This window comes from Marmota monax, unplaced genomic scaffold (assembly GCF_021218885.2).
Source record: "Marmota monax isolate L192 unplaced genomic scaffold, Marmota_monax_Labrador192_F-V1.1 WCK01_AAM20220418_F8-fsc00003, whole genome shotgun sequence".
Classification (NCBI taxonomy): domain Eukaryota; kingdom Metazoa; phylum Chordata; class Mammalia; order Rodentia; family Sciuridae; genus Marmota; species Marmota monax.
In genome coordinates, this window is record NW_026694084.1 from 3863778 (window position 1) to 3884583 (window position 20806).

General features: G+C 39.8%; 1 long non-coding RNA gene across 1 annotated transcript; it reads left to right on the top strand.

Annotated features, from left to right (window-relative positions):
* Nucleotides 1-1016: 1016 nt before the first annotated feature.
* On the top strand, nucleotides 1017-20220 carry LOC124107046 (uncharacterized). The gene is made up of 3 exons (XR_006856264.2): nucleotides 1017-1736; nucleotides 4305-4409; nucleotides 18487-20220. It is a non-coding gene; the product is annotated as an uncharacterized LOC124107046 (long non-coding RNA).
* Nucleotides 20221-20806: the final 586 nt, after the last annotated feature.

A 20806-nucleotide genomic window follows, 5' to 3' on the forward strand; every position in this document is an offset into this window, starting at 1 on the left:
GTAAACTAAATGGCTATCAACAGGAGAAAAATGAACAAATTGTGGTATAGCAACGCAATGGAATACTATTCAGCAATAAGAAGAACTATTACGTGCATCCACATTAATAAATTCCAAACAGATGCTATGCAAAATAAATCAGACACACAAAAAAAGTACTTACTGTGCAGTTCAAAAAACTGGCAAATATAATCCAGCAGTATCAGTCAGAATAGTTAGTAGTTACATCTGGAGGGCAAAAATGTAATGCTTCCCAGGAAATTTTCTGGTTTGGAAACATTATATATTATAATCCTTTAGTTGGAGTAATTTTTATTATTAGGAAAAGTAGTTTTCCTCTACTCTCACTAAACAAATGCCAATCAAACAGATATCCGTTAATGGGATTTTTATATTTTTATACCGACATTGCCGCTGACAAGGGTGTCCGAGGTGTGGCTGCTGCAAAACAGAATCTATACCAAATTCTCAATCTAGCCCTGGGAATAACTCATCCCTATCATGAATAAAGGTGATAGAGAAAAGAAAGGGAATGCACCATTGAGGGAAGAGAGGAAACTGTGGCTTGAATACAGATAGGCCTTGGTCTTAACCGTGCCACAGAGAAGACCAGGTGTCCTGAATGCCTTGAAATTGAGATTCCCCACCATTTAAATCCTACCCGCCTGTAATACCAGTGACTCTGGGAGGCTGAGGCAGGAGGATCACAAGTTCAAAGCCAGCTTCAGCAATTTAGCGAGGTCCTAAGCAATTTAATGAAACCCTGTCTCAAAAAAAGGGGGGGTGGGGCTGGGGCTGGGGATGTGGCTCAGTGGTTAGACCCCGCTGGGTTAAATCCTCGGTATATACATGCAGACATAAACAAATAAATTCTTCCCAAAGGGAAACGGATGATGAAGGGAGCTGCTAGAAAACGGAAGGGCTCTTTCCAGTGAACGGTGTGTGCTTCCAGTTCCAGCCACTAGGGGGCAGACGTGCGGCGCCGGTAACGCTGAAATGTTTTCAGCAATGGAGAAGCTGGAGGCCGAATTGGGCAGCTCGCCAGTGAAAAAGCCAGAAAAGGGACTGGAAACAAGGGCAGGGCAGAGCTGGTAGGCGGAACTAGGGTGTGGACAGACCAGGCGCACACTGCTGAGGTGGCAGCAGGCTACTGAAAACTGGGTGGCAGGGTGAGGAGGGCTCAGCTGAACCCCAGCCCCGACATTGCGGCTGACAAGGGTGTCCGAGGTGCGGCTGCTGCAAAAAAGAACCTCTAAGCCAGGCCGCTGAACCTTCTGCTCAGAGAGAGGGGAGCCAGTCCAACGAGGAAGAACAGTTTTCAGAGGGATCCTCCCAGGAAAGTTGGAGAGGATCCAGAAACAAGTACAGACAGAAAATGGGGGTGGCCTGTAGAAAGACAAGGGATGACTTTTCCGGGGAGCGGTGAAGAAATTCTCAGTCAGTAAATTGACGATTGAAATTTTACCAGTCTCCTTCTTCCTGGTTCTTAAACCTCTGATCCCAGTTAAAAATGCAGTGGCAAAAAAAAAAAAAAAAGGAATACTTGGAATGCCTGTCAGTCCGTGGTGTGAATGAGTGATTGATTAAACAAATTTTGATTGAGCCCGTGCTTTGTGAACATAGACCCTACATTTTAGCTCTATGTGGTCCATCTGAACCAGCAATAAACAAGTCAACAAGTATATAAATAAAAAATCGATCCAGATAGTGAGAAGACAAAGGAGAAAATAGATCAGGTAAGGAAAAAGAGAAAGTCTGGGCAGGGTAGGGGAGTCTTCAGATGAAACGCTTAGGCAAAGTCTCTTTAGCCAGGACTAAAAGCTGAAGAGTTTGCAATGCAAAGATATGTGGGCAAACCTTGCAGACAGAGGGAAAGCACTGTGAGGGTCCAGAGCTTTATTTTTAGACTACTTAGCCTCTGAAATAAGGGGTTAGATTTTATTCTACTCACAGTGAAAAGTCATTATGTTTTAAACAGAACGGTGGTCTGAATTCCTGTGTGTATGCATACGCGTGTTTTCGTGCTGGAGGTATAGTTCAAAGGTAGGGCACTTGCCTCAAATGCACGAGATGATGGTGCTGTGGACTAGGAAAGAAGCAAAGAGATGGGACTATATTTCTATAAGTGGATGAGCAGCCCGGCCCAGTGGTGCATGCTTGTAATCCGGGCAGCTCAGGAAACTGAGGCAGGAGGATCTTGAGTTCAAAGTCAGCCTCAGCAACTTAGTGAGGGCCCAGTGGAACCCGGTCTCTAAATAAAAAATTCAAAAAAAAAGTGTGGGGGGGGGGGGGCGGCTGGGAATGTGGCTCAGGAGTTGAATGCCCCTGGGTTCAATCCCTGGTACCAAAAGAATAATTAAAAATAATAATAATAAGTGGATGAATGAGCATGGATGGCTGCTAGATGCTTCTCTTGAACAACTGCACGGATGGTAGCCCTGTTCAATGAAATGAAGGACACTGCAGAACCAGGATAGTGGTATTTATGAGGGGCAGAGGTTCAAGAGTTCTATTTTGGACTTGTTAAATCAGAGCTCCTAATACAAACTGGGGATGTGGTAAGTGCTTGCCTGGCATGCATGAGACCCTGTGTTCAATCCCAGTACTGAAAAAACTAAAAAAAAACTCCTAGTAGACTAATAGGTATTCAAGGGAGATGTCAGGTAAGCAGCTCAAGAAAAAGGCAGAGGTAGAACTGTGAATGCTATCAGCATATGGGTAATATTTCAAGCCAGTTACCTAAATGGGATCATCTAGGGACAGAATACAGACAAGTTTAAGAGAGAGAGAGAGAGAGAGAGAGAGAGAGAGAGAGAGAGATATCCCAGCCCAGCAAGAGCTCTTGGGCACAGGATCTAGAAAGAGAGGCAGCAGGGTGGGGCCAGAAAAGGAGCTTGGGAAGAAGAATTTGAGAGAAGCATAGTCTGTCATAGAAATAGATTTAAAGGGCTGAGAATATGGCTCAAGCGGTAGTAGTGCACTCACTTGGCATGCGCGGGGCGCTGGGTTTGATCCTCAGCACCACATAAAAATAAAAGATGTTGTGTCCACTGAAAACTAAAAACTAAACATTTTTTAAAAATCTTTAAAAAAAAAAAAGAAATAGATTTTAAAATATTTCAAGCCAAGAGGGTGTGGTCCACCATGTTGAATGCTGTTGAGTAAGATGAGAAAGAGAAGTGATGACGACCAGGGCAAGGGCAGTTCAAGCGGAGGGAGGAAGTTGAAAACCCAATGAATTTGAAAATGTAGGTTCTAATGAAAAGGAAAGCTTTAAACAGGACATGATGGTGAAGGCCTGTAATCCCAGTGATTCGGGAGGCTGAGGCAAGAGAATCTCAATTTGAGGCCAGCCTCAGCAGCTAGACCCTGCCTCAAAATAAAAAAGTAAAAAAGGCTGGAGATGTAACTCTACTAGGTTACAATCCTGGTAATAAATAAATACATATAAACAAATGAATGAACAACTCTAGTGAGAACAGGTCTTATAGGAGAAAAGAATACCCAGAGATGTCAGATAAAAGTCCATCGGGGAGCACTGAAGACAATCCAAATAGAAGAGGTTCCCAACCTCTTCTGGCTCACTATCAGAATCATCTAAAGAACTTTTAAACTAAATAAGTTTCCTAGTTTCATCCCAGATCTATTGAATAAGTAAGAGAGGAAACTGGAATCTGTACTGGAATCCTCAGGTAACACGGATCTACCTGAATTAGAGTAGTCAGTGAGCTGGGCAGGAATATTTCCACCAAAGCAGAATAAATACCTCCTCCTGGTTGGAGGTGAAAAGGTTAACATGTAGAATTTTCAATTTGATGGTGGGGAGACGACATTGGGATTTAAACCAAGGGTATTCTATCATTGAACTACATCCCCACCCTTTTTATATTTTGAGACAGGGTCTTGCTAAATTGCTGAAGTTTGATTCAACCTTGGAATCCTCCTGCCTCAGCCTCCAGAGTCTCTGGAATTACAGGCATGAACCACTGCACTCATCTAAAATTCTCAAATTTTAAGTTTATCTCCCCTAACTTTTCCCTTCGACCTTTAGAGTTGCTATCATTTGTCTGCTGGTGGGTGCTAATAGAACACAAAATGAATATTTACAGAAAAACTCAAGAAACAGGTAACCACTTAGTTAGAAATCTTGCTATTTTTCTTGGATATGTATGCTTGTAACTGTGATGTTACACTACACGTGTAGAATTAGAGGTATTCTTTTCTATTATGGAAATTGTTTTCTGTTTTAATGTGGAATTAGTCACTTTATGTAATTTTGATGGTGTTTTGTATATTTCACATAGATTTTCAGATACTTTGCCATCAAAACAGGTCTGAAGATAACTGAAAGGAGTGTTGAAAGCTTCACGATGTGCTGTCCCTCCCCTGCTCTCTCTCTCCTTGCTCAGGTAAGCAGCTTCCTCAAGGGAGTCCTAAAAGTCAAATCCCTCTCCCCCTGGAGTTCAGTTTGCTGGAAGAAAGGTCCCAAAATGGGAGAAATTTGATATGTTTGGAAGAAGTAGGAAAAACACCAGTTAAAATAGGAGCGTCTCTCTAAAAGACCATTTTATTAACATTCTTCCTGGATACATCCCTTTACAGTGATGTATTATGTTTATTATATCATTTGATCTTTATATCAATATATCAATCCTGGGAGAAAACTATGCCTTTATCAACTTCCTCTCGTTAAAAACAAAATCAAAAACAAAAGACGCGAATAAATAAATGGAGACTTCAGTGGGTTAAGACAATTTTCAAGATTCTTCAGGTTGAAATGCGTGAATTTCTAAGTGACTTGTTCACAATCAAAGAACAACAAAGTGAATGGACTCAGCAATGACAGAAAACAAGCTATTGATACACGTGGCAATTTGGTTAATTCTCCAGGGAGTTATGCTGAATGGAAAAAGCCAGTGTCAAAAGGCTGCATACTCTATGACAAAATTTCAGAAACAGATAAGTGGCTGGCAAAGGTTAAGTATGGTGGGAAGAGGTGGGGCAGGAGGGCACTGGGTATGGCAGGCAACACAAAGAATCTTTACTGTAATGGAACTGTTCAGCCTCTAGACCAATGGTGGACACACTGACTGCCCCATGTGATTAAAGTCATATTCTAAACACACACACACACACACACATACACACACGGGTACAAGTAAAACTGGGGAAATCTAAATAATGGATATCAATATATTGGCTATGAAATTGTTCTATAGGTTTGCAAAATATTACCACTGGGGAAAACTAGATAAATGATACATTGGATTTCTCTATATAATTCCTTACAACTGTATATTAATCCACAATCTTAATAAAAACTTATCTTAATAAAATATCTTAATGAAAACTTCCACTGGAAAAAAAATGAGTGAGTCAGGTTGAGTCTCTGGCACTTGATTCTTGCCTGTGCATTATATCCCACCCCAATTGTAATGGAATAAGATATGATCTTATTCTTGCAATCCCTAGGTTGACTCATACAACTTTGGGTGAGTGAGTTACAAATGGGGTACGTGCATGCATGAGGTCCTGGGGTTCATCCCCAATACCACAAAGAAAGAAGGAGAGAGAGAGAGAGAGAGAGAGGAGGGAAGGAGTTACGTGTGTTATATGTAAATTTTACCCTAGAAGATATAATTAAAGGCTAGGGAGATGGGTTCCCCAGAATAAACTCCCTCAGTGGTCCCCACTTGAAAGCCAGGAGAACCTAAACTCTACACTGATTCTTGCAACACTTTTATATTCTGACACATACACCCTGACTTTTCTCCAACTCTTTTGGGCTGAGTTCAGAAGAGAATATGGAAATAGAGTCAACTAGTGCAAAACATTAAAGAACTGAGAAATTGTCACTCCCAAGCTGATCTTATGCTACAGCAGCCACCAAACCCCTGGTCCTACCTAACAGGTTAAAGTGGAAAAAGAATTTCTCCTTGGGGGGATATGCAAACAATTTATTGGCCTTAGTATGTTTCAGGGGCTTTCATGAGTATCATCAAATTTAATCTAAAAAGTTGGTATTGTTATCTCCATCTTATACCTGAGGACACTGAGGCTTAGAGAGGTAAAGTCACAAAGTAGGACCTTGGGCAGAGCCAGCCTTAAAGCTATATTTGTCTGAGTTCTAAACTTGAGCTCTTTTACCAGGAGAGCTGAGTGCTTCTTTTTAGTAATTGCTGAGCCAGTACCTCCTGTGATGTCTAGTCTCCCGTTGCACTAATACTTGCTTGTACCTTAATGATAGCTCTAAGAATGCTATATTACCTGGCAGTAGCCTGAAGCCAGATTTTAAGTCAGAAAAGTCCTGAATTTGAATCCTGGCTCTGCGAACTTAGGGTCTGTGGGCAAGACTCACAACATTGGTAAGTCTCAATATTAGTTTCTGTAAAGTGGGAATAATGACGAAATCACTGGAGTTGTTGGGAAGACTATGTGTAAATGTAAATGAGGAAGCTCAGTGTCTGACACATTCGTAATGCTTCATAAATTATAGCTATTAAATTATATTAGCATGAGCCCAAGCAGTGATGCTCCATCTTGGCTACACATTGGAATCACCTAGGGAACTCTGAGAGCACTGAGGCCTGGGTCCCACCCCAGAGATTCTGGTTTAAAAGTCTGTTGTGATTCTCAAGATTTGATCATGTGCTTCAGAATCACTTGGAGGTCTTATTAGAACTTAGCTCATTGGACCCAAATCCAGACTCTATATCTGGAATCTGAAATCTTCCAGAAAAATCTCCAAGCTTTCCTGCTTCCTCCATGAAAATTACATTTTTATCAAATGCTTTTTATGTACTGGGTGTTACACTGACAGCTTTACAAATGGTATATCACATTTAGTACTCACAACAATTCTAGTTGTTGTTATTGGTACCAGGGATTAAACCTAGGGCTGCTTTACCATTGAGTTACATCCCCAGCCCATTTTGTTTTAATTTTTTTTTTAATTTTTAATTTTAGATGTTGATGGATCTTTATTTTGTTCATTTATTTATATGAGGTGCTGAGGATCAAACCATTGTCTCACACGCGGTAGGCGGTTACTCTACTGCTGAGCCACAACCCCAGTCTCCTCATTCTTTAATGTGTTTTTTTGGAGGGTACCAGGCATTAAACTCAGAGGCACTCAGCCACTGAGCCACATCCCCAGACCTATTTTGTATTTGATTTAGAGACAGAGTCTTACTGTGTTGCTTAGCACTTCGCTTTTGCTGAGGCTGGCTTTAAACTCAGGATCCTCCTGCCTCAGCCTCCCAAGCCACTGGGATGGCGGGCATACGCCACCATACCTGGCCCCTCTTTAATTTTTATTTTGAGCTAGGGTCTTGCTAAGTTGCTGAGGCTGGCCTCAAACTTGTTATCCTCCTGCCTCAGCCTCTGGAGTCACTAGGATCACAGGTGTACACCACTGCATCTGGCTCTTCCAAATTCTTTTTTTGGTACTAGGGATTGAACCCAGGGGCACTTAACCACTGAGCCACATCCCCAGTTCTTTCTACTTTTTATTTTGAGACAAGATCTCACTAAATTGCTGAGGCTGGCCTCAAACTGGCTATCCTTCTGCCTCAGCCTCCCAAGCCATATGCCACCATGTCCACCTCTTCCAGATTCTTTACACATTGCTAGGCAAAAAAATCTCACTGTAGGGAGAGTTCCCATTCAGGGAGTCCCACCCAATGCCTACCTATCTTACTCCAGTTATATACTCTGTAGAGCGTCTGTCTATATTCTGTATAATAAAGTGCCAGGGTTTATTCTATTATCCCTCTCTGGAATAAGTTGGACCTTTGTATCCTTGAATTCCACATCTGTGGATTCAACCAGCAATGGATTAAAAATATTCAGAAAAGGGCTGGGGATGTGGCTCAAGCGGTAGCACACTCGTCTGGCATGTGTACGGCCCAGGTTCGATCCTCAGCACCACATACAAACAAAGATGTTATGTCCTCTAAAAAATAAAAAAATATATATATATTAAAAAAAATTCTATCTCTCTCTCTCAAAGAACTCACTCTTTAAAAAAAAAAAAGAAAAGAAAATATTCAGAAAAAAATTCCAGAAAGTTTCAAAACTTGAATGTGCTACACTCTGAGCACTATGCTGAATCCATGTGAATTAAGAGACACGTAAAAGCTAGGCACAGTGGCTCACACCTGTAATTCCTATGACTCAGGGGACTGAGGTAGGAGTATCACTTGAGCTCATAGATTCAAAATTAGCCTGGGCAACATAGCAAGAACTTATTTTAAAAAATAAAAATAAAGAGAGAAGTGCAGGCACATCTGCTGAAGCCTCCATCATTTCACAGATCTTAGTCTCTCTCCAGCAGTTTTTGAGCATTGTTTGCCTCCTTTGTACACCATGTAAATAGACCTATTTGGTTGCATCTGTGCTCAGTGTGTAAAACCTTTTTCTGTATATTCCCCAAACATACAGAATAATGACTATTTACACAGAATTTGCATTTTTAAAAATATTTTTTTAGTTGTTGTTGGACACAATACAATATCTTTATTTTATTTATTTATTTTTATGTCATGCTAAGGATCAAACCCAGGGCCTCACACATGCTAGGCAAGCGCTCTACCTCTGAGCTACAACCCCAGCCCAGAATTTGCATTTTATTAGGTATTATAAGCGGAATAGAGGTGATTTAAAGTATATGGGCTGGCTGTGGTGATGCATGCCTATAATCCCAGGGGTTCAGGAGGTTGAGGCAGGAGGATTGCGAATTCAAAGCCAGCCTCAGCAAAAGCAAGATGCCAAGCAACTCAGTGAGACTCTGTCACTAAAAATACAAAATAGAGCTGGAGATGTGCCTTAGTGGTCAAGTACTCCTGAGTTCAACCCCCAGTACCCTAAATAAATAAATAAATAAATAAATAAATAAATAAATAAATAAAATATATGGGAAGTGCATAGGATATATGCAAATATTATCTCATTTAAAATAAGGGACTAGGGCTGGGGTTGTAGCTCAGTGGTAAAGCCCTTGCCTAGCATGAGTGAGGCACTGAGTTCAAATCTCAGTACCACATATAAATAAGTAAAATAAAGGTCCACCAACAACTAAAAAAAAAATACTTAAAATAAATAAATAAATACAATAAAACAAAGGACTATGGGCTGGAGTTTTGGCTCAGTGGTAGAGCACTTGCCTAGCATGTGTGAGGCACTGGGTTTGATTATCAGCACTGCATATAAATAAAAGAATAAAATAAAGGTTCATAACATCTAAAAAAAACTTAAAAATAATAATAAAAATAAAATAGGGGACTAAGCCATGCCTGTAATCCCAGCAATGAGGGAGGTTGAAGCAGGAGGATCACAAAACCCAGCCTCAGCAATTTAGTGAGGTCCTAAGCAATTTTGCAAGAAAATAAAAAGGGCTTGAGATATGGGTCAATGGTTAAGCACCCCTGGGTTCAATCCTTGGTACCAAAATAAATAAATAAAAGAAGGAACTTGAACACTCATAGGATTTTAGTGTGGGGGTCTCCCAAAACCAGTCCCTCTGCTGATATACAGGTAAAATCACATTTGCAATTTAAAAGATATTAATAAGGATTGTGGGCCTGGTGTGGTGGTTTACACCTGTAATCCCAGCAACTCAGAGGCAAGGCAGGAGGATTCCAAGTTCAAGGCCAGTTTCAGCAATTTAGACAGATGCCAGCTCAACATAAAATAAAAAGGACTGGGGATAGTTCAGTGGTATAATGCCTCTGAGTTCAATCAGTGTCCAGCATCTATCTCTCTCTCAAAAACACACACACACACACACACACACACATACACTTACATACTCACACACAGAGGAATGTGGAAAAGTAATAATCACTAAGACTTGAACTGCTCTCAGGTGTACTATCTAGAATTAAAATTAAAATTCTGAGGATATAAAAGAACCAAAGTGTTCTTTCTGTTCTGTCACTCAACAATCAAGACAGGAAACTTCTGTGACTTCTGGTCACTAAGAAGCATGTGAGGATTTCTCCTCAACAACAACCAATCAATACGTTCTGTACACACACACACACACAAAAAAAAAAAAATCTGACAAAATTCAGCTTCCATTCATGCTCAAAACACTAAAAAATCTAGAGATAGTAGGAACATATTTCAACATTGTAAAAGCTATATATACTAAACCCAAGGTCAACATCATTGTAAGTGGAGTAAAATTGAAAGCATTTCCTTTAAAAACCAGAAAAAGACAAGTATGCCCTCTTTGACCATTCCTATTTAACATAGTCCTTGAAACCCTAACCAGAGCAATTAGACAAAAGAAAGAAATTAAAAGAATATGAATAGGAAAAGAAGAGTTCAAACTATCCCTATTTGCTACAACATGATTCTGTATATATAGAAGACCCAAAAAACTCCACCAGAAATCTCCTAGAACTCATAAATGAATTCAGCAAAATAGCAGGATATAAAATTAACACCCATAAATCAATTGTACTCCTATATACCAATGATAAACCAGCTGAAAGAGAAATCAGGAAAACTATCCCATTCACAATAGTCTCAAAAAACAAACAAACAAACACATACCAAAATATTTGGGAACCAATCTAACAAAAGAAGTAAAAGACCTCTACAATGAAAACTGCAGAACACTAAAGAAAGAAATTGAAGAAGACCTTAAAAGATGGAAATTATGGCATTTGCCAGTAAATGGATGGAACTGGAGAATATTATGCTAAGTGAAGTAAGCCTATTCCAAAAAACCAAAGGCAGAATGTTCTCCCTGAAACGTGGATGCTAACTCATAACAAGGGAGGGGAAGATTAGAAGTTCACTGGACAAAGGAGAATGAAGGGAAGAAAGGGAGGATGAGACTAGAAAAGACAGTAGAATGAATAAGACATACCTTTCCTATCTTTACATATGAATACACTACCAAGGAACTCCAGATCATATACAGCCACAATAATGGGATCCTAATTGGAACAAGTTATACTTATTCTATGCATGTATAATATGTCAAAATATACTCTACTGTCGTGTATATCTAGAAAGAATAAATAAATAGATAGATAAATAGGTTCTGCTCAGGATGCCAGCTAGAAGTCCTCTAATTGACTTCAGTTCCAACTCTTACCTACCTGGAGATGACTTCAGGTACCAGAGGTTAGGAGCAGTCCCACAGGACTGCCCCCACTTTTGATAGTAACCACAAGTTTCAGGTTGTTTTACCTGAGCTCTTGACCCACTCCCTCCTCCAGTCGGACTAATTTGCTAGAGCTATTTACAGACATCAGAAAAACACTTTTTTCCTCCTCACTACTAAGAATTGAACTCAACAGTGCTCTACCGCTGAGCTATATTCCCAGCCTTTTAAAAAAATTTTATTTTGTGATAGTCTCATTAATTTGCTCTGGTTCTCCTTGAACTTGTGATCCTCCTGCCTTAGTTTCCTGGGTAGCTGGTATTATACTCAGGCATAAGCCAGCCTGCCCGGTGGGAAATAACTTATTTTCTTTTACATGTTTGTTGTAAAGGATACAGGTGAACAGGCATATAAGGCAAGGCATTTTTATCAGGAGCGTAGAGCTTCTCTGCCCTCCCTGGGTGGTCACTCTCCTGGAACCTCCAGATATGTGTTCATTTATCTAGACACTCTCTGAACCCTGTCCTTTTGGGGTTTTAGGGAAGCCTCATTACATAGGCATAATTGACCATTGGTCATTAGTCGGCTCAATCTTCAAACTCTCTCCCTTCCCAGACACTGGGGGAAGAGGCTTAAACTCCCAGCCGGCTAATGCTGCCTTGGTCTTCCGGAAACCAGCCCCCATCCTGAAGCTACCTAGAGACTGCCACCCAGCAGTCAATCCATTAACATACAAAAAGACATTTATTACTTTGGAGATTCCAAAGATTTTAGGAGCTCTTTTTTTTTTTTTCCCCTCTCTCCTGGAAATTGGGATGAAAAGCAAATGTATATTTCATAATATCAGAAGAGTAGAGAAAGAGGGCTCAGCAAGAAGTCACCACACTGTACCCCAGACACGATCATTCCTTGCTCAGTTTCCTTGTTATCTCACAGGCAGTTTAGGGTTCAGAGATGTGGTTGACCCTGTCAGAGCAGTGTCTTAGTAGCTTACTGGAGGAGGATACAAAATGGATTTAAGATGGCAACCCTGGGGTCTCTGGGGTCTGGGAGGCCAGTGTAGAGGCCTTTGGAGGAGTTGAGTAAAGCAATGGGAAGAGCCTGCACCAAGCAAGAGAAAGTAAAGATACAGAGGGGTTGCTGGTGTGAGATTTTAAGGAACAAAAATATCTGCAAGGGGAGATAAGCAAGGAGAAGGTTGAGCATGATGCAGAATTATACTTACTGTGGCTCAGAAGGGAATTTAGAAATGTTGAGAGCCAAGAAAGATGAGTGGTTTTACAGGCAAAGAATAGAATGAGTTTAGTTTGAGACACATGGATTCTTTTTCTTCTATTTGTAGAGGCATTGAAAACTTAACTCTTATTAACCAAATATGATAGGTGTTGTGATAAAGGTTTTATCTTTTTTTTTTTTTTTTTTTTGTACCAGGGATTTAACTCAGGGACACTTAACCATGAGCCGCATCCCCCAGGCCTTTTTTTTTTTTTTCCTTTCTTCCTTCTTTTTTAAAATTGTTTTATTTTGACACAGGATCTTGGTAAGTGACTTACGGCCTCACTACATTGTTGAGGCTGGCCTCAAATTTGCAATCCTCCTGTCTCAGCCTCTGGAGTCACTGGGATTACAGGCCACCATGCCCATCATGTTAAAGGTTTTAGAAAACTTATTTCTCAATTTTTTGAGGGAAGGGACTCGTATTTTCACATGAGACGAAGAATCAAAATTGCTTAAGGTGACCTATCTAGTAGGTGGTAGAATCAGGATTCATGCCTAACCTCCGAACCAGAGGATATTAGCACTGAGAAGCAGAAATGTTGAAAGTCATCCACGAATGAAGTGTAGTTGGAGGGGCTGGGGATGTGGCTCAAGCGGTAGCGTGCTCGCCTGGCATGCGTGCGGCCCAGGTTCGATCCCCAGCACCACATACAAATAAAGATGATGATGTGTCCGCCAATATCTAAAAAATAAATATTAAAAAAAAAAAAAAGAAGTGTAGTTGGAGACAAGATGAGAGAAGGCAGAGTGAGATGGCAATTGGGGAGGTATATCCTGCGCATGAGCAAGCTATGCCATTTACGTAGACTGACATGCTGGTATCTTCCCACAATGTCAGAAAGTTTTGAATATCAGTAAACTTACTAAGCTCCATCAGTTTCATCTGCTTTCCTTTGCTGAATACTCCTGGTCTCACTTGGTAATTGTGACCATGGCAGTCGCAAATTCTTTTTTCCATTTGGATCTTAATTATTAATGTCTATAACACTTAAATCCACTTCACACAGTGATACATAGGTTAGACAAAGGCTGAGAAAGTGTTAAGGAGGTCACAGGATTTAAAGAGCTCTACAGAATGAAGAGCGTGGAAGCAGAGAGTTAATACAAATGCCAAGAGTCACTGCAGGTGGTCAGATAAAGGGTAACAACCCAACTCCTGCCTTGTGCAGGCTGTAATCCTGGGGATTTGGAAGACTGCAGATTCAAAGCCTGCCTGGACAATTTAGCAAGACCCTGTCTCAAAATAAGAAATAAAAAGGGCTGAGGATATAGCTCAGTGGGTGTAGATTCCCCGGGTTCAATGCCCAGTACCACCAAAAAAAAAAAAAAAAATTCTTAGAATTCAATCCTCAGTACCAAACAACCAACCAACAACCCAACCTCTCAGTTGTTAAGGCAAAAGGGTGCTAATAGCAGAGTTCCAAGTGGGCAGAGCCATAGCAAGGGGATCATGCTGAGCTGCATGTCCAGGGACAGAGTCAGAAGTTGGTTGCCTGGCATTGTGGTGAAGTGTTCACCAGGCAGTCCGTGATAAGGTCAATCAGTGTTGCTATGTCACAGCAACATAGGTGCTCCTCCTTTTATATTTCAAGTAAGGAGGTTGCATCATTCATTGGTCTGGTATTTCTGATAAAATCTCATGCCTACTTTCTTTGGTATGGCACTGATAAGTCCAGGTGACTATGTGCCATTGACAATTTATTAAGTTCACAGGTGGTAATTTTTTATTAGCTCGAGTAAGTTATCCATCATTGTGTGCCTCGTGTTTGTGCTGAGCAGCTGGTGGTTGCTCTCCATCAGTTGTGTGTCCAACATCTGTTGGTTATCTACTCGCACAGACAAAGCACTTGTATTCAAAATGGAGCAGCTCAGGGCAAGCTAGATCTCTATAGGAAATGAGTAACTCAGTGCAGGGCACAGTCTGCTCTCTACAAGAGAAACTGCCAGGGCCACCGAGAAAGCCCAGAGAAGTGGGAGGAGGACCAGGACAGCCTGTTCCCTTAAAACCCAAGCAGAAGGAAGAAAGGCACATAAAGTACCATGGAGTAAGGAACAAAACAGCAGCTGGGCTATTTAGCAGCCTCTCATTGGTGATGTTTGCCAGCTAAGTGTCAGCCGTGTGGGGATCTAAGAGTTGAAGGTTGCTAGGTTGAACAAGGGATCAGAAAGGAAGAAAGGGAAGACAACAATTTTTAAAATTTTGAGGTGGTAGCTTTGAAGAGCAGAAATGAGCAAGGAACATAGCCAGAAGAGAGTTCAATAAAGGGTTGCTTGATGAGAGGGAGAGTTTGAAAACATAATTAAAAAAAAAATATATATATATATATATATAGTTAATAATTTAAACATCTGTAATTATGACATCTTTCAAACACTGAGAAGCATAGAGAATGATGTAGTGAATATCAGTGCATCTGGGTATCTTTGTCATATTTAATATTTTATATATAATGTTTTTTTTAAAAGCCTATCATACTTAAGTTTTCAAAAGGGGAAGATTATTACCTGCCTTCCTGGGGTCTATTGAGATAAAGATAAGAATTTTTTTTCTCATTGAGTGAAGTGGCCTTAGGCCTTTGGAGATGGTACCTGTAATACCTCCTCCCTGGGACAAGTCTGCTTACTCAGGGTGGGGAGAACTTGACTTCTGTGTGGCCAAGTTGGATAATACTTACATTCAAAAACAAGATTAACCAGTACATTTTTCTTTCTGGGCATGATTCCTGTCAAGTTTTTAGAGTCAGAGTCATATTAGCCTCATAAAATAAGTAACATTGTAAAAAAAAAAAAATCTCCATTTTTCTTTAAAAAAAAAAAAAAACAGTTTATGGGGCTGTGGATGAAACTCAGTGGTAGAACATGCATGAGGTCCTGGGTTCAATCTCCAACACTAGAAAAAAATTGATTTCTCTATTATGGGGATTGAATGGTTTTTGACATTTAAAAGTTTTCTAATAATTCTTTGGGCCAAATGGCCATTTTTACCAAAGCAGAAATTTCTTCTTTGAAGCTAGACATGGTGGTACTACTTACTATAATCCCAACTGAGGCAAGAGGATCCTAAGTTCAAGGCCAGTCTGGGAAATTTAAGGAGACCCTGTATTAAAATAAAAAGGGCAAAAAAATTAATAAAAAGGGCTGAGCAGAGAAGTAGAGCACACCTGGGTTCAACCCTCAATCTCTACCCCCACAAAAAAATCTACATGGAGTTTATGATTTTTTTTTGGTACTGGATTGAACCCAGGGACATTTTACCACTGAGCTATATGGCCAGCAGCCCTTTTTATTTTTTATTTTGAGACAGGATCTCACTAAGTTGCCTGGGCTGGCTTTGAACTTTCGATCTTCCTGCTTCAACATCTTGAGCCACTGGGATTACATACTTGGGCCATCAAGCCAGGTTTAAAAATGTTTTAAGTAAAATTACGATCTTTAAATCTCATTTACTAGAAATAAACACTTTAATAGTTTTACATATATCCTCCCAGTCTTTCATTTTTTTTACATTGGATTGTACACATTGCTTTTTTTGGTTTTGGGTACCTAGAATTAAACCCAGGGGCACTTAATCTCTGAGCTACATCCCCAGCCATTTTTATATTTTATTTGGAGACAAGATCTCACTAAGTTGCTTAGGACCTCACTAAATTGCTAAGGCTTGCCTCCGACTTGAAATCTTCCTGCCTCAGAATACCTAGTTACAGAGATTACAGGTGTGCACTTCTGCACGCTAAATTTTTTATTCTGAAAGCCATCTGTGATAAGGGTTGGGATGTAGCTCAGTGGTAGAGTGCTTACCTAACATGCACAAGGCCCTGTTTTTTTTTTTTGTTGTTTGTTTGTTTTGTGTTTTAATAATGTGTTTTCCTTTTAAAAAATATTTTTAGTTGTAGATGGACACAATACTTTTATATTGTTCATTTAGTTTTTTATGCGGTGCTGGGATTGAACCCAGTGCCTCGAGTGTGCTGGGCAAGAGCTCTATCACCGAGCTACAACCCCAGCCATGGGGGTTCTTTTAGCCGGTGGTACACACCTGTAATCCCAGCGGCTCTGGAGGCTGAGGCAGGAGAATCACGAGTTCAAAGCCAGCCTCAACAAAAATCGAGGCACCAAACAACTCAGTTAAACTCTGTCTTTAAATAAAATACAGGGGCTGGGATGTGGCTCAAGCGGTAGCGCGCTCGCCTGGCATGCGTGCGGCCCGGGTTCGATCCTCAGCACCACATACAAACAAAGATGTTGTGTCCGCCAAATACTAAAAAAAAATAAATATTGAAAAGTTCTCTCCCTCTCTACCTCTATCTCTCTCACTCTCTCTTAAAAAAAAAAAATAAATAAAATAAAAAAAAAATAAATAAAATACAAAATATAGGACTGGGGGGACTGGGGTTATGACTCAGTGGTAAACCACTTGCCTAGCATGCATGAGGCTCTAGGTTCAATCCCTGGCACCACATCAAATAAAATAAAGGTATTGTGTCCATGTACATCTAAAAAAAATTAAAGATATACAGGACAATAGAGTGCAGTTTGACATATTATACTTACATAGAATATAACTTATTCTAATTAGGATCCCATTCTTGTAATTGTACATGAAATAGTGTTTCACTGGTCGTGTATTCATATATGAACTAGGAATGTTATGTCTGATTCATTCTACTTTCTTTTCCCTTCCCTTAATTCCCCTTTGTCTAATCCAATTAACTTAACTTCTATTATTCCTTTTCCCCACCTGCTTTACCCTGGGGGTTCTATAACCAGTACTGAAGAAAAAAAAAAGTGTGGTGAAAAATATTATTTTAACATTCATATTTAAACATTTATTTAGCAAATATATTTAAATTATTATAGCTAGGTTAAATAATAGCCACAAAACAATCATGAGCTGTTGTTGGTTGTTTTGTTGTTTGTTTGTTTTGATACCAGAGACTGAACCCAGGGGTGCTTAACCACTGAGCCACATCCCCAGCCCTTTTTATTTTTTCTTTTGAACCCAGGAGTGCTTAACCACTGAGCCATATCCCCAGCCCTTTTTCAGGGTCTAAGTTGCTTAAGTCCTCATTAGGTTGCTAAGGCTGGCTTTGAATTTTGTATTCCTCCTGCCTCAGCCTCCCAAGCCACTAGGATTATAGGCATGTGCCATAGGTGCTGGGCCCGGGCTTTGATCCTAACCACACAAAAAATAAAATTAAAAAAATTTTTTTGGGGTCTAAGAATGTCATTTGTAGAAATAACACCTTGAGATATTAACTATCTTTGTATCTTTCCCCTACAGGATTAAATAAATTGAATGTCATTAACTGTATTTGGAGAGAATGTGTTTCCCTACTTTCTACCAGTAAGATCTTCTCACATGTAAACTCTACCATAAATTTTCCTCTTCTGTAATTCCTTAAATTCTTTCAGTGTTATGAAAGTCACATATTAACTTTTCAAATATACTCTTATGATTCCTTTTCATCTTTCACTCTGCCAGATTTACAAACAGGTTTGGTGACTCTGTGATTTGGCTCATCCAGGCAGTAGGAAACATGTTTGCAAGGGAAGAGAGACTACACCACACACCAGGCAATACCTACCTGTGAGCCATTTGGCAGGGCTGGAGGATAGAGAGGGAAAGAAGGAAAGGGGATGGCTGAGAGACTGGGAAGACAGGGAGGTCAAGGCCATGAGGTGTCAGCAAGGTCAAGTTCAAGGTTCAGTTGAAATTAGGAGGATAAACAACTATAAAGAATCATGATTGGGGCTGGGGCTGTCACTCAGTGGTGGAGCACTTGCCTTGAAAGTGTGAGGCACTGGGTTTGATCCTCAGCACCACATAAAAATAAAGAAAGAAATTGTGTCCATCTACAACTAAAAAACAATGTTTAAAAAAAATAAAAGAATCATGATTGTACTGGGGTTGTGGCTCAGTGGTAGAGTGCTTGCATAGCATGTGTGAAGAAGCACTGGGTTTGATTCCCAGCACTATATATAAATAAGTAAAATAAAGGTCCATTGACAAGTTAAAAAAAAAAAAAAGAATCATGATTAAGAAAATGCATTTGATTTTTCAATTGTTTGCTTGTTTTTGTTTTTTGCAGCATTAGGGATTGAGTTCCCTTAAAACCAAACAGAAGGAAGAAAGGCACATGAAGTACTTTTCATGCTAGGCAAAGACTCTACCACATCACCAGCTCAAAAGAATGCACTTGGGAACCCAAACTGGTTCTGTGAACTGTGGAATATAGAACAAGTCACTCAATGTCTGTGGGCCTCAGATTCTTCATCTGTAAAGTAAAAATAATACTAGGGTTGTTGTAAGGAATAAATTATATTCTCTATCTGTAAATCAATTAACATAATATCTAGTATACAATAAGTATTCAATAAAAAACATTATCTTCATATAATTTTCCTTAGAAAGCTTGTAAGATTTCAGATGTAGAATTATGATTAAGTAATGTTTATTAAACTTAATTATTTCCTACCCTGTTTCTTAGGAAAACTTCCACATTATTATAGCACTTTCCTACTATAGGATGTATTCAGCATTTTATGTTTAAGACAGGGTCTTGTTAAATTGCTCAGGTTGCCCAGGAACTCTTGGGTTCAAACGATCCTGTCTCAACCTTCAGAGTAGCTGCAACTACAGGCATATCACTGCATCTAGTTTCACCATTGTATTTTAATTATTTGTTTTCATTCATGCAGCACTGAAATCTAGGGTGGGGCTTTATTCTTGTTTATGTTCTCAGGTCACCAGACATTTTGCAGGTTAATTTGGATTTGGAAATCATTCACATGGAGGCAGATCACTAATGTAAATGAGAAGGAGGTGGTCATCACAGGTTTAGGAAGTTAAACACTTTGCTGTTTATTTAGTAAGTCTACAGATTTAGTTTCTGTTCTTATTAATCGTGCATTTCTAAGTGTCACTGAAACATATTTTCAGAATATCCTCATCTGCTGAGTTCAGTATTTGGCTTCTTGATGGCTGCCTATTTATAAAATTGATAATAAACACAATGATAGTTTATTAAAAATTTAAAAAGAACAAACCTAACAGTGGTTCTCTGCTGCTGTATTGTTTACACACAGACAGAGGCAGCTGCCCTCTAAGAAGTCTGCACTTCCTGTTTTGGTAAGGAATAATAGAAAAGGCAACCAGTTAGAAGTCACAGCTGGGTTTCCAAACGGGCTTTGCTGCTTACTAGCTATGTGAACTTTTAAAATTTTATTATATATTTTGTTTGATTCAATATATCCAAGGTATTATTTCAACATGTAATCAGTATAAGCTTTAGAAATCCAGAGTATATTTTATTTACATTTGTTGCACATATTAGTTCCGGTGCCTGCGGTTCTGAGTCTCAATTTCCTTATTTGTGAAATGAAGATAGAGTTGTCCAGGTCCCTGAAAGGGTTTTAAGAGTGCACGTGAACCTGCACTCCACCCTGCACAGAGGGGCGCCCAATAAGTCTGGTATCCTTTCAGTCCTTTCTCCCACTCTGCTCTGTCTCCTAGCTGTGTGAACTTGAAGGAATCATTTAACCTATCCAATCTCATTGCTTTCACCTGTCAAATGACAACAATACCGTCCCTTCTTTTTAATAGATATGAATATCAAATTAAATATTGTATATTAAGTTTTTGTGTGGGTATGTATGCTGCTAAGGATTACATTGAGGGCCTCCCACATGCAAGCCAAACACCAACCACTGAGCAATACCCTGACATCCCCCAAATCTTGAATAGTTCTGTTCAAATGTAAAGCAGTATTCTCACAAGAAATTCACTGGAGAGCTTTTTTTTTTTTTAAAGCCTTCTATAACACAGGTGTTAAGTTAAATAGAAAGTCTTCTACTCAAATTTGGATACTATGACATATATTAATAGCACAGTTTAGTTATTTGCAGTCATGTCCAGTGCTGGGCATAATCTCTAGTAGAAAGTGTTGAATTAATGAAAGAAGGAAGAAATTTGGATAGGGGTGCAAACAGGAGATTTCTGGCTTCAGAACCGTGGGAAAGTTGGGCACAGTTGCTGTGCTAATTAAGTATGGTGATCACCATGGGCTATTTTTTTTTTCTCTCTTTCTTTCTTTTTTTTTGGTGCTGGGGATTGAACCTTCCACATGTTAAGCACATGCTCTCCTACTGAGCCTTACCCCCAGCCCTGATCAAAGGCTCCGCGCCCCCCCCCCCTTGCATTTATTTGCAGTGCTGGGGATTGAATGCAGGCCCTGGTGCAACTAGGCAAGCATTCTACTGGTCTTCATCTCCAGCCCCTGACCAGGGCTTTTAAAGCAGAGTATCCGGAGAGTAGGCAAAGCTGGCTGTAGCCCCTTAAAGATGGAACTGTTTTACTTCTGTTTTGTTCCCACTGGAGCAACCTGACTGATACCTTTTGACTAAACTAAG